The sequence below is a fragment of the Hylaeus anthracinus genome, unplaced genomic scaffold, assembly GCF_026225885.1.
Source record: "Hylaeus anthracinus isolate JK02 unplaced genomic scaffold, UHH_iyHylAnth1.0_haploid 5, whole genome shotgun sequence".
In the NCBI taxonomy this organism is placed as follows: Eukaryota; Metazoa; Arthropoda; class Insecta; order Hymenoptera; family Colletidae; genus Hylaeus; species Hylaeus anthracinus.
The window spans coordinates 2,805,681-2,822,347 of record NW_026535322.1 but is presented as its reverse complement, the minus strand read 5'-3'; the positions used below and the strand labels follow the sequence as shown (position 1 = coordinate 2,822,347).

General features: G+C 45.9%; 1 protein-coding gene across 2 annotated transcripts in view; it reads right to left on the bottom strand.

Annotated features, from left to right (window-relative positions):
* Positions 1-15,871, bottom strand: part of LOC128895391 (amyloid beta A4 precursor protein-binding family B member 1-interacting protein) — a 146,555-nt gene extending 130,684 nt beyond the window's left edge. The window contains exons 1-2 of one of the 2 annotated variants that reach the window (XM_054157937.1): positions 15,601-15,871; positions 5,206-5,278 (exon numbers count right to left, since the gene is read on the bottom strand). The gene's annotated coding sequence lies outside the window, so the exon portion shown is untranslated. The remainder of the gene's footprint in view (positions 1-5,205; positions 5,279-15,600) is intronic. The other variant, XM_054157936.1, reaches the window with a different exon arrangement.
* Between the last annotated feature and the right edge of the window lie 796 nt (positions 15,872-16,667).

Genomic DNA, 16,667 nt, shown 5'->3' with positions numbered 1-16,667 from the left:
CCCCTCAGCCATAGTTATTACGCTGACGCTTTCTTCTTAACGCTATGCGATAAATGATTTAATGATAATAGTAACTTTTTCATTGAGAAATTGGGATTTTCCATATCAGACATATCTACAGCTCGTACCCCCCGAAGAAAACCAGCGTGGTCCACTGAGGGGCCACGTAGGGTTCGTCGAGGGTCCCCCGCGTTAAGGGGTTAATTGTCAAACGACAGCTCGCGTTTCGAGCCCCGTCACGTTCGCAGAAAACACGAGCGCAGCCCTGGCAAATTAATCTTAGCTTGGAACGGAATTTTCCGCGCGGCTGGCCGCCGAAGAGTCGGGGGCCTCTTCGAGAACGATAATCCTCCCCTGCACACATTCTCCTGCTATCAGAGGTGCTTGAATTTCAACGGTGAAACTGCTTTCCCTTAAACACGATTCCTAAGCGTTTCGGGAGCACTCGAGGACGGCAAAGCTCCTTCCGCCCCCCTACAAGGCCGCCCTTTCCGTCAACGAGTACTCCTCCACTCGGAAAGCTCCGCTCGGTCGATCCTCTTCGAATCCGTCAAGGGGAAAATGGACGATGCTGAACGGACAGACGGAGAAACACGCGCGGTCTCGAAAGCAGAGAGTCACTTTGTAATGTAGACGCGCAAATCATGCGCGTACAGTCAACACTCTTTAAAGCCAAACCCCGAACCCCCTTCTCTACCCTTTGACATGCAGATACATACGCGTAACGCGCGACGGGGACGAATATTTAATGCCTGTCCCTCTGTGCTCTGACCTGGTGTTATCGTTCGTTCGCGTTATTGAAAATTTCATGTTTCCCCGGACGGTCCCATCGGTGCCTGGCGAAGTTGATGAGGACGTGGACCGAAAATGGTGACTGTACGTTTTTAATTTAAAAATAAGTATCTCTAAAATAGGTAGCGCATATCGCGCGAAGAAACCGCCAAAGATGTTCATTTCGAAACAATGTCCTCTCGCGTGAATATGAAATAGATATTAACGCGTCGCTCGACGCCATCGTCGTGTCGCCCGGCGTCTGTTATCTCGAGTTACAGGGGGCACATCGCGTTCCCAGTTCGTGTTGGTACATAATCCCAGTGTTCTTTGAAACGCGAGCACGCTAGCGGCGGCCGCCAGGCGGAAGGAATTTCACGCTCGCGCTTTTCGCGTTCGCGCGACTTCTACATAATGCAGTCGCGCGCTGGAGTGCGGTTAGTAGGTGCAAATATTCGGCGGGGAATGGAGTTTTCGCTGGGTATATGGAATCTAGGATCAGAATGAATGCGAGATATAAGCGTACCGTGGTTGTTCGAGGATTCACCTCAGTCGTAAAACCGGGGAACCAAGACTGGTGGTTCAAACGTGATTTGCTTGCAGGTTTCGACTGCTGAGTTTTAATTGTGCCGTTCGTTACACGAATCGATTATATCTCTAGTCTATAGTCCCAACAGTGCAAGCAACCCTTTAATTAGTTTAAGAGCGTCATTAGTCAAACATTTTTAATGTCTGATCTAATACAGCCATACAGATAACTGGATCCTATTTTTTTACCAAGTATTTATTACTCGAAGAGGTAGGTGGCTGCGCCATATTAAACTAACCAACAGACATACGTGGGCATACGTGAAATCGTTGCGTTACGAGACCGTGGGACGTATCGAGCGATAAATGAGGAAACATAATTCCGCAGTCGACAACGATTAAATCGACCTTTTTTTTCAAGTAACGAGAACTGTTTTTCAAATATATTTTAATATTTTATACCAAACGGACATTCAGTAACGTATGTCGTGTCTGAAAAATACTTGCTGTACATTGAGGGCTGTCTGAAATTTTTGATCGTTTTAAACCCAACTTTGATCGCCATTTTCCGCGGTAAAAAGAAAAAGGTATTGCGTGAGTTCCCTCTCATAATCGCCGCGCTCTATGGCCGCCCTTCCGCGCCCGTAATAACGAAGAAAACACGGAGATCGTAAAATCCAGGTCGTTTCCTGCAGCAAGTTTTGTGGCTCGAATGAAAACCAGCGGAAGTTCAAAGACGATCGCCCAACAAACGCCGTTGCACGCTTTGGAAGCATAACGCTTTAAAGCGACGCGATTACAGCGATGCGCGAGGCGTTCGCGGGGTTGAATTTCGAAATTCTTTCAACGCCTACCGTCGACCGCGCGTGAGAATCGACGCGGTGGAAGATCGAGATAAGTTAACGAGCACGATCAAACTGCGGTAATTTGCTAAGTCGTTACAGTTACCTCGGCGGTTTTGATAGTCTGCCGACGACTCGAATTTCGTAGTTTGTTTCGTGATCTTTCTGGTTGCGTTAATACAGAATTCTCGCTAGAGAATGCTTAACAGTGTATAATTTTGTAACCGTGTAGTTTAATCGAAGCTATAATTATTCTTATTAATTCTCTGAAATTCAAGCATGCAATCTTGTCGTACTTGGAGAAAACTACGAGTTGCGAGAGAACAATCGAGCCTACGCGATCTAACGTTACTGCGAACCAATCTGCATAATTTTCTGTATCTCGAAAACCCACGACGGTATTCTCTACAAACGTAAATTTTGAATGAGTTATTTCGCGCACGCAAAGCAGCAACACCTACGAATAATTGAGTATAACCCGCACCATAAATTAAGCAGCTGTTTATGGAACGCTAATCTCCGATCTTAATTAAATTTTCATGGCGGTTTAATTAAACGCGTAATTTTAACATGGAATATTCAAGCGTTTATTGAACGCGTTTCGAAAAACATAAATCAACTCAATAGCATGTAATGCACAGCGTGAGAACTCCTTTGAAGAAACAGAAGCTCAAAGCGAGTTAATCAGTCTTTCGTACGCTTATTAAGACCAATGTTCAGAACAGGTTGCGCGATGTGGCATTGATGCAAGCACCCTGACGACTTTAAGGGCGCGAGTGTCTTAGAAGTCATCCTCCGAAAGTACCGTGCCATGGTTAACATGCTTACGTCGCGATGGTCTTTGGCACGTTGGAAAAAGGCGTCAACCAAAAAGGTCGACTTTAATCTACCCGCCGCCCCGAGACAGACCACCTTTGACTGATAAAATGTCGCTCGGCATCCGCGGTCCACAACCTCCAGGCGTCCCATGAAGCTGGAAAATCCCTTTGACTCGCGTTAATTCCGTTAATTGCCAGGCGAAACCGCCGCCGTTCCAGGCTCCGACGTGTCCACAAATTTTCAATGGAAAATCGTCATTACTACTACTTTTCATTCTACCCTTTGGCGACCGCCAGAAACCGACACGCAGCGGAGACAGGTTCAAATAGTCGACTTAAATCAGGAATATTTGGAGCTAGAAGTATTATAGTGGCAATGGTGCCTTTGGTTGAAACGTCCTATTCGAGGTATTTAGCCTTTAAAAAATGAATTCAAGAAGCGTAAAGAATCCTGTGATTACACATACGGCCAGATTTTTTGGGGCCTTTGTTTCACCGCGAGACGGTGTTGAAACAACGAAACGAGGGAATCGAGCAGAAACATCGCGTGGAAGAGTGGGAACCGCGAATCCGTGGTGTCCCGGGTGAAATAGCACGACAAGGAAAGAGAAAGTAATTTCGAGGGAAAAAAGCGAAAGGCCGAGCAAGATTAAAGTCTTCCTCGGACCACGTTTCGAATCACTTTAGGTTGTAAGTAATTCACGACGAGACATCCGAAAGCACTCCGTTAAAACGTACCCCTCGAAGAATGAAACTTCAATCGCGTACACAGGGGCTTCCGTGCTCTCTTTCTTCCTCTGTTTCTCTCTGTCCCTCGCCATGCCGCTCTGCACCCTTCGATTCCAAGGCCCGGCGAAGGTAATTGGTTGAAAGGGAAGAAAGCGCTCGAAAGCCCGCATTCTCGTTGTCGCTCGATTTGTAGGTATAATCGTTTTAATTAAGCTTGATTATCTGCCCTCCCGTGCGGAACGTCGGCCGAAGAAAAATCAAAGAGCTTCCTTTGTCGACCGAGATCCGAATCCTTCTGAATTACCCAATGCGAATGTACTCTATTTTCATTTATTTCGCGGCTTTGTTGCACGTAAGAAAAGGAACACAAAGTACACGGTGGCTGATCGAATTACTATGGTCAGATGAATAATGTAAGATAGGTTGGTATAATAACGAGGAAACCGAGCTTAAAATTGGAATCGTTACGAATTTTCTTGTCGCATCGCTGAAAAGGACGTCGAATGGTTGTTGAACCGGAAAGCGTGTCGCTGATAAAAACGATTCAAATCATTAGTTGCGCGGTGAAGCACAAGCTGTTGCGGAAACGGCACTCTGACATTGAAACTTTTGATATCGCGCGCTCTAAAACACTGCGACATCTCTTTGATATAACGCGGTTTCGTAAATTAACGCCCATTAATTACGGATTCATTAGCCTGCTAGCGACAGCTCTTGATCTCGAAGCAATGTGCTCGGGACTCTTAATTGCGTTTCGTTGCGTTTCTCGATAATTTATTAAACGCTAGAGCGAGGGCAGCGCAGGACGTTAAAACTGATTTAAATTTGCTAATTTTAATTCGAACTTCTTTCTAAAACGAAGATTAAGACTCGTAGGATATCGCATACACAGTTTTGAATCGGAATGGAAAAAGTTAAAGAAACGCTGACCTAGACCCCCAAATATGTCACGTCCAACCACATTAGCGTAATTTCACATTCAGTTAATAACATCGTATCGGTAAGGTCCCGCGAAATCTACCTGCAAGGTGCACCTACGCGAGGACGCGTGGGCGCGCGTGTTTCGACGGACCTGATAAGGCGACGAGCGGGGGCGTGCCACGAACGGCAGGGTAATTCGTTTCTCCCAAAGATCCATGCAGTGTACCGACGTGGAGAGATACGTGTATCTCGCGATAAGCGAAAGCAACGCGATCGAAGCGTATCGCGGGCAAATGTCGCGGATCGGCGTTGGCTGTCGAATCGAAAACACAGAGGCGAGCTAACGCAGAAGTGAAAGGCAGAACGGAAGTAAAGATGTCGAAATATCGATGCAACGCCATCGTTCTTCGGAAACAAACAACTGTATGCGCCCAAGACGCCGCCAACCCGTGCGAATAATCCAAATGGAGATAGAAAGCCAAAAGGAATTGCACGTTTGATTAATCGTTGGCCGTAGTTGTCGGCTACTATCGCTTTCAATCGAAAAAGTTGCATACTCGTAAAAAAACCTGATACTTCTAACAATGAGTACTTACGATAGACACCTGTGACGAGAAATTTCTGCGATAGGCAGCCGTGGACTTGCCCGAGTTACGCTTCAGTGACTTACTTGTAACAGAAAGAAAAAAGGAAATACGACGTTAGTAACAAGGAACAATTTTAGCTTCGGCGAGAAATCGAGTTAGAGAAATAGAGCTCCGTGATAACCCAAAGTTGATGCTGAAGATGGAAGTTGATGGGACTCACATTCTCCCGCGAGTAGCAATTCAAAATGTACGCGAAGGTGTAGGATGCACAATAATCTCATCTGTCGAGGTCTGAAAACGCGGGAGCGGAGCCGTGGGTGTCTCTCGGAGGTGTTGGATACTTCCGGTCGGCGAAAAGCCTCGTAAACGGAAGTCACGTGTCCAAACACAAGCTTGGAAATGTTTATTCGGTCCGCGGGATAATTGCGTCACGTAATCCTTTGTAGTTTACAGTTGCTCGCGAAACTCAGACATGCTTGTATAGTTAGTGGACCGCAAGGAATGAGACTGACGTTCTTGTACACTCAAATTGCAACTTTCATTCGTATAGACAAGTCGTAACTTGAACAGCGGAGAAGCTCCGTATCGAAATTCGTGAACCTTCGTCGAGATGAAATACAAGGGAAAAACGTAATTTTCTTAGACTGTATTGTCCCTCGTTGCAGAAACGTCGCCCAACACCGCATCCGCCACCGTCTCCGGCGACGCAGCCACCCCGTTTCCGCGAAGGTCGTAAAAACGCTACCGCATTTCCACGTCGTTGCACAGTTGGTACCGTGCAACCGGCGAACGGCGTCGGGACAAAAACGCCGGTATAGCAATCACAGAGAGGCGCGTGAAACGAACAGACCCTGAAGCTTTGTTTCAAGTGCACCTTATAGGTTACAAAGATGAAACTACGAGAATCAGCGATTAAACGGTCGACTTAATCGCGGAGACTGATAGAGCATCGTCGAATCGAGCAAGGTCTGTTTAAAGACAAGTACTCGGTATCTTTATTTCTTTATGATAGGAGTATAAATAGAAGACGTTAGTAATTATGAGTAAACTAAATACAGATAGGACGAGTTACTACTTTCATTCGTCAACTATGAACGCGACACACGATCCCATCCCTCGAAAGGCTCGACAAACGAGAGAGAAATTCGGAAAAATTCCCTCGTTTTATTCGCGCGCTATGGTCAACTCGACAATGGCCATTGAACACGATCATTCTCCCTTATCGAAGTCCCCAACCGATTTCTCGATCTCGAGCGTAGCTTCGAGAAGGTTAAAGGAGCTTCTCGGCCGCGCATTCTCCTGGTTGAAAAGAACGGGAAAGGGAGAAAGAGAGCTTCCTTTCTCCTCCTCGACAATGGGGCGTTCCACTGAGTTATCGATCGTTTTCACGTTCCTGAGGCACAGGAACAGGCCTCTAGAGAACCGAGGCTCCGGCGAGCTGGGAGCATGACTCGAAATCGTGACTCTCCCAGACCAAATCGATCTTCACCGAGAGGAGAAGCATCGATCCCTGCGCGACGATGCTTTTTCACGGACGACGACTGAGAGACGCGAGCTCACACACGTGTCGCTTTAATAATACGCGGTCGAGCCTCGATTGTTGCAGGAAATTGCTGCTGGAAAGTCCTGCGATAATCGGGGTAACCGCGATGATCTGGATAATTAATACGATCAGCGGTAACCCCGCCTCTAATAACTCCGACGTTACTTGTTGCTTAGCTACCAACCCCTCCACTTGTAGACATCGCGCAATGAGAATCTAAGAGCGCAATAAACGAATAAACTTTACACACGTATATATTTATAATGAAATTGGAAACATCAAACCAACCATTTAATTTAGATAAATTTCTTCAACCGACATAGAAGATACGAATATTTATGGGACTGACTGTAGCTACTCTAATTGGACATGCGATGCTTATCTATTAATTCTTGTTAACCAAACCGTGAAAAATTGCTTCGCGAGCAAATGTACGAAGGACGCTCGATTTCAAATAATACGAGGAATTCGACGAGTTTAAATCAAGTTAGCGAAATAGTCGCGGTACAGTGCTTCGGCGATATTCGCGGTAGGAGCAGAAAGAGTAGTTTCCAGAAAGCCGAGCTTTCGTCGGCGACGCGTGCGGAATTAACGTTCACGAAAGTTCGGTTCGCTCGAAATCCTGCTCAAAGCTCGATAAGTTGTTCCTAGAAGCGAAAACCCGACGGCAATTTCTTGAACATTCCCGCGCCGAAGCACGGAAGCTCTTCTGGTGCTGGTGCCGCGTCGAACTGCGGGGAGTTTTCACAGCTGCCCCAGCCAGAAGGCAGCCGTCTATATTTACCCCTCGCTTTCGGCTTTCCGGTTTCCTCGTTTCCCTTAATGGCGAGTTCACGGAAGTTCGTTAATGTACAAACGTGCCTATTATTAGAGTGACACGCGTGTTCACGGCGTTGGGTCTTCGCCCGTGAAAAAGCTTCGTGAGATCGATTCTACGAGACCCGCGACACAGGAGAATTTTCAGATTCGATATCCTGGAATTCCTATTGCTTCGAATGCTCTGAAATTTCTATCGAAATACTGGATAGTTGCGAGAACTATCTTGATTTAATTTTGTTAAATTCCTCGACCTGGTATTATTTCATATTGATTACGCTCATTTGCTTTGGAAGAGATTTTTCACGGTTTGGTTACCAAGAATTAATAGATAAACATCTCGCACGCGTATGTCCAATTAGTGTAGCAATATTGAAACATTTATGATACCACTTATACGCGTTCAACTGAACTGGTGATAAACAGTTATTGCGAGACTAACGTTCGTTAGTCTTAACGGCGTAAATGTTTTAGCGATAGAGCTGCTATCCTTCGAGTTTGTTTAGTATAAACCTCGCGATAATGCGACTTATAATAAAATCTGCTTACAACAGTAGAACCTCGAAATCTGCAACGATCTCAACCAACGCATACGGATAAGTATCCCGTCGATCCCGTCCTCGGAATCTGTCTCTGTGATGTTAAAACGTTCCAAAGGGGACACGAGTGTCGAGTCTGAGAGATTCGTTTGAAACGCACTCCACGCGTGGTAGATCGTATCTCGGTCCTAGTATCGCGACAACGGTTACGAATTCTCCACGGTTGGTAACCATGCGCCATTAGGAATTCCTGAAAGTGGGCCCGATTCGCGGCCACGTGGACGTGCTTCGAGACCAGCCATGAAATTTTCACGCTGCTGCCACAGGGACGAGGGTGAAATTTTAAAAAGCGCCACCCAGCTCGAACGTTTAGCTAATCGCCGCCGTTAGAATAGAAAGATACGGGGAAAGGAGACACGCGAGTAATCGAAGGGGGAAGTCGCGGCGAACTGAGAGCCCCGCGATGGAGAAGAGTGTCCCCTAGCTATCGCGGTGTGCGTGTAGCCTCGAACAATTAATGGAGGAATCGCGTGCGTAGCTTCTCGAACGCCGCAGGGGTGCACCTCAAGTGCAGAGCCTTTGGGAACAGTAGAGGCACGCGGCGCGTACCTGCAAACACCGGTGCGTGCACCTCTGCGCCCGACGAACGCATGTTTCCGGGCAGGGGTGCGTGCCCCGCGGCAAGTGCATGATTTGCGAAGTGTTTAGGAGAAGGAGACTAATGGCTCTTCGATTAGAAACGGCGATACGCTTGAATGCAGTGATCTACGTTGAAATTTCTACGGATATTCGATTTTGTGATAAAACACTGGGTGTCGCGGACTTGTAGCCTAAGAAATTGAACGAAGCAGGAAAAAGGAAGGTGTAGATATATTTAGGTGACTTGTAGTGCCTTGTGGAACGAGGAAACAAATCTGGAGATATTAATAAAAAAAAAAAAAGGGTATGGGTACTCAAACTTCCGAGGGGTTGACGTAGAAATAATTTCGCGTACGTCGACCCTTTTGTCAGCCGCATTTAATTACGGCCACAATGGCGAGTACTTTCAAACACGTGACTCGCGCAAACCGCGAAATAAATTCCTAATTAAACTGCCGACGCGGTGGGCTCGCAGCATGGGCGAATCACGGGGACACCGCCGCGTAAGCGCGCGTAATTCCATTATTTATTGCACAAAGCAAAGAAAGAGGGGTCTGTAACGTCGCGGGCCGTGAAACAATCGAAGGAACACGCGCGTGTACGGTGTACGTGCACGAGGCGGAAGGATACGCGCGTACGTCTTGTGATCCTTCCAACCCCTTCGGGGAGTCTCTTGCCTCCGGGTGTATAAGGGTGCGGGTCGTGTATAAACGGGGTCGCGGTTGTAAGTGACTGCAGGCCACTCCGGAGGGTGCGAAGATAAACCCTGCAAACATTCGCGATAAAGCTGAGGCCCCCCCGGGGAGACGAGAGGAGATCCAAGAAAAGACGAGTACGCCCCCGTCCAACGAGGCGCTGTATTGTTCGACGATTAAAGGCTGTCGAAAAAAAAAAAAATGCAAACGTGGAATTCAATTGAGGCTGAATGAGACCTGCTCTGAGAACAATACGATTCGAGAAAGCACGAACCTCGCTCTGCCTAAGTCAAAAGGGCTTGTTAATTCTTAACGCACCTTCTCCAAGGGGTTAAACGGTATTTTCAGAGTTTGAAATCCTAGATAGAAACGGATTGTTGTCAGTGTCAGTTATCAGTAATATTAGGTATAATCTTGATTGTTTTTTTGTACACGCCCCTATTTAACTAGGGTATCCCGGGGTTGCTAAGCCCGTACTGTAGCTGCATATTCGCATGCTACAGCTCCCGAGGGCGTCAGTGTGATCTTTCTACTTCATGATGCAATTCGAGATTCGAGGAAGGCGCGACATCCGTGGAACTGATTCAGGTGAAAACAAGATGGCAAGAACGTGACAGATACGATCGTTGCTTCCCCGGGAGGGTAGATTACCGCTATCGAGTGCGCTTCTATAGATTATAGATCGAAGCACTCAGCGTCGATCATAGGCATCATTGTGATCGGAGGTCGGCGATGCATCAGCTGCTCCTCTATCGCGATAGAAGCGACGCGAAATATGTATCGCTAAATATTTGCGTATCCCGCCACTCTTCTTCGCGACGATAAAGCAACGTTTGCTACCGATAAGGACGATAAGGTCTGACTTCGCCGCTGTTAAATATTCAAATATCCTGCACACTCTGCTCCATCGGAGTGCACGACGTTCGTACAATCTAAGGGCAACGTTCGATAAGCTGTCGTTCGTATTATTTGAGCCGTAGCTTTCAAACAAATTTAATGTAATATAGCAACGGTCACTCTAATTACGGCTCTGCATACCCGATGCGGATGTTAGACTAATGACAGAGAAAGGTATTGTCAGCCCCTAGCTAGACCGAGCTTTTGAACCACAATACCGTAACACAGGGGCGACGGCGTTGAAAAGAGTATTTGCATGAGCTCGATGCAATTAGGTTCGAAAAGAAGCTCGCTCGGAATTCAAAGACGGTTCTCTTATTCTAGAACTCGAATGAAAGACTATCGACGGATAAAGCCGGGTTCGTCTCTTGCTCGTCGTTAGAAACTTTAATTCGAATAACAATTCTTTCCGTCTCCAGTTTCTCGGAGCACTGGGAATGTTCCATCGCGGATCGTTTCGTGGAATTAATCAAATCTTAGATGTTTGAGTAGGACTTTGCATAAGGTATTAGTCACTTATGAGTCAGATCTGAAGCAGTCGACTATCTCTGAATGTTAATCATAAGCGCATACAAACGTGGTACATTGAAACATTTCAAAATACGATGGTACCGAATAACGAGAAATAACACGAAGGCACACGGGACTATACGACACGCTTCGAAACACGACGCTCGAAGGTAAAGTTACATCAGGCGCCGCAACACGGTTAAACCCGTAGTAAGGCGTGCGCGACAAGGGTGTAAATACGCTTTAAACCCCCATTCAACCTAAGTGGCCACTATTGTGCAACACCTCCGCGGACACTTCACATTCATTCAAATCCAAAATCTACGACGAACGTGCAAATATTGAGCCAGACTATTTCGAGTCCAGGAAAACGGACATTTCGCGTACGGAAATGCCACAACCAGCGACGTACGGCTGCGTACGGAACAAGGAAATCCGCGGAATTCAGAAAAATCTACCAAAGGATCTTTACCTGGTCGAGAGAGCCGCGGCGTTTCGATGCGCATTGTGCGCGAAGCGGCGCGCACGGGCCGCGAGCGAAAGAGAAAGGGGCACGAGGGGAAAGTAAGAGGGAACAAGTAACCGTACGAATTCCCGAGGAGAAGCCGAGCTCAGTGGAACACAGTGCGCGCGGGAACCACTTTAGAACTTATTTTTATTGCATATTTTTTTTTTTTCTGTCTGGCCGCTGAGCCGAGAGCCGCGGAAAAGGGGTGTGCGCATCCCACGCACGGCGGGGACCACGCGAGTATGCGTACGGCAAAAAGGCTGCACGTCGCTTGCCCAACCCTCTTCTTTTCGTCTCCTGCTCCGAAGCATTCCCATTCTCGACGATACCGACGTACAACGAAGAAAAGACAGAAACCGGGGGAAGGGTATAGGTCGAGAGAAAAAGAGAGAGGAGGGAGAGAGAGAGAGACAGAGAGAACTCTATTAATAGACGACGCACTTATGCTTCGGATGCTGTGCAACTTTAAGCGGGATTCCCACATGCAAAGATCGGACATGTGCAAAATGGAAGGATCATTTCGAGTGCATCGGTTCCTCGAAACGTTCCCGGTCGACCTTTTAACGAGGTAGGCACGAGGTTGGGTAAAAATCTGTTTCGAGACTATTAGAAGACTGATAGACTCGGCGGACAACGTGTTAAGACTAACCCTGTTCGGTACTTTTCCACGATGAAAACACTGGATGTTTGTTTCCATCGAAAGCGATGATTGCTAGGGCCACATGAATGAATAGATTTGCATATACGCGATGTTTGCGTGTGGAAAGCTTGCATTATTGACGGTAGGCGATTATTGGAGTTCCGTTCCGTTCTGGCGAACCGCGGGGAAAAACGGAGCAACAGGAAACGAAGGAGAACGGAGGGAATAAAAAAAAAAAAAAAGGAAGACCAGGCTCGTGGAAAGACCTCATCGATCGGGCGCGGGCTCAATATCCTTGAAAAGCGCAACGCGCGCCGTACTTGCGGTGGAGGTCATGAACAAGGTCAATAACCACGTACAATCCGCGCCAAAATACTTTCCATCGAACGTGGAAGCAGCGAGCCACGGCCAAACGCGGACGCAACCAGTCGCGACGCGACATCCTGTCGCTGGACTTTGCGTATTCAAAGCTACCTAAAAAGTAATTGTTTGCTGGTCACGATAGACATTTTACTTTCACGAATATTCCACGTTTACGCAGTAAGTAGTACTTGTATCGGTTTGTCCAGAAAGTTCGTGGCAATTTTGAAAAAAAATTCAAAGACACATTTGAATTTTCATACATATATATCGTATTGTGTAAGTACCATTTCATTCCACAACTTTTCTACCTTTTAAGGGATGTATTCCGATATTTTCAGACCTGCACCACCTACGAAAAGTCGGCATGGACTTTTCAGACAGCGCAATGTTAGTCGCTGACAAACAAATTTGCAATTTTACCAGTTCCCCCCTATGGTGAACGAGACAGACCCATTGAATTTAATGGAGTAATAAACAGAAATGAACAAACCAGCCTTATCGTTCGCGCTTTACGACCCCATAGCGCGAAATTCAGAGTTCACATCGTGCACGTACGAAGATGTATCAAAGTGTGAGAGTTCGTCTACTAGAGCAACGTGTAAAATTCAAACTGGCAAAGCGCGAGAGCTCGAGCCTCGAGTTTCACGACGTATCGTTTCCGCTTCCGGCGCGGAGAAACGAAGACCTTCCGAGGATCGATGTTGCACGACGCTGGGAACCTCTGTTTCCAGCGAGGCACGATAAGCAACCGAGTGCCGCTGATAAGAACAGATTAGACGTCGTTCGAGCGACACACGGGCATCGAATGTTCTCCGCGTTAATCTTACACTAGCGTGTTAACCTTGTTTGCTTCACGGGAGCCAGCTGCGACTAGATCGATTCTAATATCGAGAGCGAACCTTATCGTCGGGAAATTGCGCCCGTCGAACCCACAAGGACCGACAGTCTTATCTAAATGAAAAATTCACGTAACGAGTACAAGGTAAACAAATGTTTGTCCTTTACTCGTTAAGGAGATGTTTGCGTTTTGAGTTGGTATCGCGAACCGCGAATTAATAAAGTTAGTGGATAATTACAAATACAGGGTGCGCAAATTCCGCCTCAGACGATGACCGACTGCGGATTCTGGCGAGCCACCGCTGTTGCATGCATGCCGTTCAGTAAGAGAAACGAACGTCTTAAACAAGTTGGAAAATTCTGAAAAAAATACATTTACGTACCTTTTTAAACGGAGAATCGAACACAAACGTAAAACAATTCCAAACTTGAAGTGCTTTCTGCACCCTGTAGAATAGTTTTAGAAAAAGAATAATAGATATATTTGCAAAGTATGTTGTTGTACTACACGCGTGAATCGTTCGAATATTTTTCCTATAATTTTCTTCTACCCTAGGTGAAACAAGAGATAGAATTCGCCTCAAATTGTACGTCGCACCCCGTACACGCTCGAGAACGATATTTACGGTGGAACCTCGATCGTTGCAGGAGAATGGGAGTTGGAAATTGCAGCAAGTATCGAGATTCATGCACTTATCGGGGTACCCATTCCCATAAAGAGCCCTACTTACACCGTATTCTGCACCACCCATTGTTACTACTACCTGTTACTTCCGTCTCCGACTTTACTCGTTGCTAAGTAACCATCCCTTCCACTTGCCAACACAATGCAGCAGAAGATCCTTGTATTAACATTACAGACCAGTTCCAAGGGATTTTGAGAATGAAATCATAATAATTAAATATCTAATATTTTTCGTATTATTCTCGAACAAAAACGAATCAGATTTAGAATAACATCAAAACTAAAAACAATTTTCTTCCTTGGAGAAATATACTTCAACGCCAACAGTGGACATGCAACACGTTCCAGGAGAAAATTTGGATTTCGAATTCCTCTCGACACGGTACTTTTACGGTACCTCGAAACGTAGACGCGGAACGAATCAGAGTTAACCTTGCCCCCTCGCGTTAACCTTGCGCAGTTTGCTCGAATCGAGACGCACTACTCGCCCACTCAGTCCACGGTAGTAGCGACGATGCTGCTCGACGATGTTTTTTCTCGTTCGAATGTTGCCCCAATACTAGTTCAAGTATTACTCGAATATTGTTCAAAAGAATATACTTTAAGAAAAGAAAAAAGAATACTCTCGGAGAACTACTCAGAGATTGCTTTCAGTACTGCTCGAATACCGCTCCAATATTACTCGAGGGTTACTCCAATTTGAATGCAACTCCAATATTACTCGAATGTTACCCCGATTTGAATACTATTCCAGTATTACTCCGATACCAATTCCGTGGTGCTTTTTAATCACAAAATACGAGACAAACCTTTCGATCTGAATCGACGAGCAACACCTACTCCTTTTGGCGTTGGCGTGAACGGAGCCGTGAACTCCACACGCCAAACGCAAATATCGATGGAAAAAAAAAAAAAGAAAAAAGAAACGTGGTTCGAGAGCTTCACGCAGGGACGAGCAGCTCGAGAAATGAAGACATCCACGTGAAACCCGTTCCAGTGACACCAAGCCGTGTCTGTCCCTTCGATATTTTCCGGATCATTGAGCACCGTTGCCGGATACGTCATCCTACCGAGAAACGTATTCGCGCCGACCGAGCACATCGTATCGCGAACGCAAATGACATTCCTCGCATCATAATCGAATAATAGAAATAATTTAAAAATTCTTGCCGGAGCTCGTACATAAATAATTCTAGCACGAGGAAAAAATACAAAGATAAATGTCGTGATATTATTGACCCTGTCAATTCCAAACAGTGGAAATCTCTTATCCAAATACAAATTTCGAACGAGTAGGAGCTCGAAAGAGTACAGGTTTCAATGACATTACTTTCAGTTGAACCTCCCATTCGCGTAACTAAATATCTATAAAATTCCTACAAATTTCTGTGGATATATAGGTATTCCGTTAACTATGTCCAATGAAGACATTCGACAACAATGATATTTAAAAAATAACATTGAAACAAATGGTGGTCAATTCTCTACTCGTCAAACAAAAACTCACTAAACCACCAAACGTCGCGAATAAACTATAAGCGGTCCGAATCGGTAGTTATCGTGCGAATAGAAAATGCTCGTTTTTCGTCACAGCTGAACGACGTAAAACTCGTACGTCGCCGGTCCATGTGACAGTCGGTCCCGTGATAATGAAAAACGTGTAAAGCGACAGCAACAAAAACCGGCCAGCGTTAAATCTAAACGGAGTTGCACCGTGTGCGTGTCTACTCACCGAGACGACGTTGGTCCGCGGTTTCTCTGGTTTGGCGGCTCGATTCGTAGAATCCACGAGATCCCACGAGAAGAAATCCTGTCGCACAATGCGTCACCCACTATGTTGTCAACCACGAAGCCGATACAGCCTGACGAGCGAGGAAAGAAACGAGTCTCGCCGGCGCGCCGCGAAACGCACTCGTGCTCGAACGCGTATCTCGAGTGGTGCGCGATACGATATCGATGGGCCTCGGGCCGCCATGCACTGACTGTCGAGTCGAGACCAAGACCGCTTGTCTCGCGCATGTCTTCATCGAACGCGCGCGCATCTCCCGTTTCGAACGACCCACGTAACGATGGGGGTGGTACCAGAATGCCGCGGCACGGTTGAACCTGCAAGCATCAAGAGCGTTAACCGATCTGCGATATCGGACCTAGATAAATTTTATTCGAATTCAAATGAGTAATAAATATTTCAAGTAATTCGCGCGGTTATGCCACTTGAAATTTGAATTCCGTTGTATTCATAGTATTACGCGCGCGTTTCCACGGAATACGTCACGGTGACGCCATCTAGCCACGATCGTTTCAAACGTGACTATCTCGAAACAATTACCTTCAGCGGGAAAACGGGTGGAAGTAGTTCCGGCTTCTACCTTTAGATGGCGCCAGTACTCGGCACGTCGTGGCAGCGGGCGTTTAAACTTGTATATCAATTTAAACTTAACTGTATTTATGTAATCCGTAGAAATAATTACTTCTGACATGTTTTTTTTTATGTCTATGAGTATGGTATCAAACATTGAAAATAAGGGGAAGCACGAGAATCGTTCTGACAACATGAGAATTATATAAAATGATTATTATTGTGTACGTTTTGGAGAAAAGTAGAGCGATTTTGTATTTTAAATAAAATTAAGATATAAATAGAAATAGCATATAACTATTATTTAAATACCATGAATCACACAATATTACCAGAGGAATTATTGTGTATGTTTTAGAGAAAAGTAGAGCGATTTTGTATTTTAAATAAAATTAAGATATAAATAGAAATAGCATATAACTATTATTTGAATACCATGA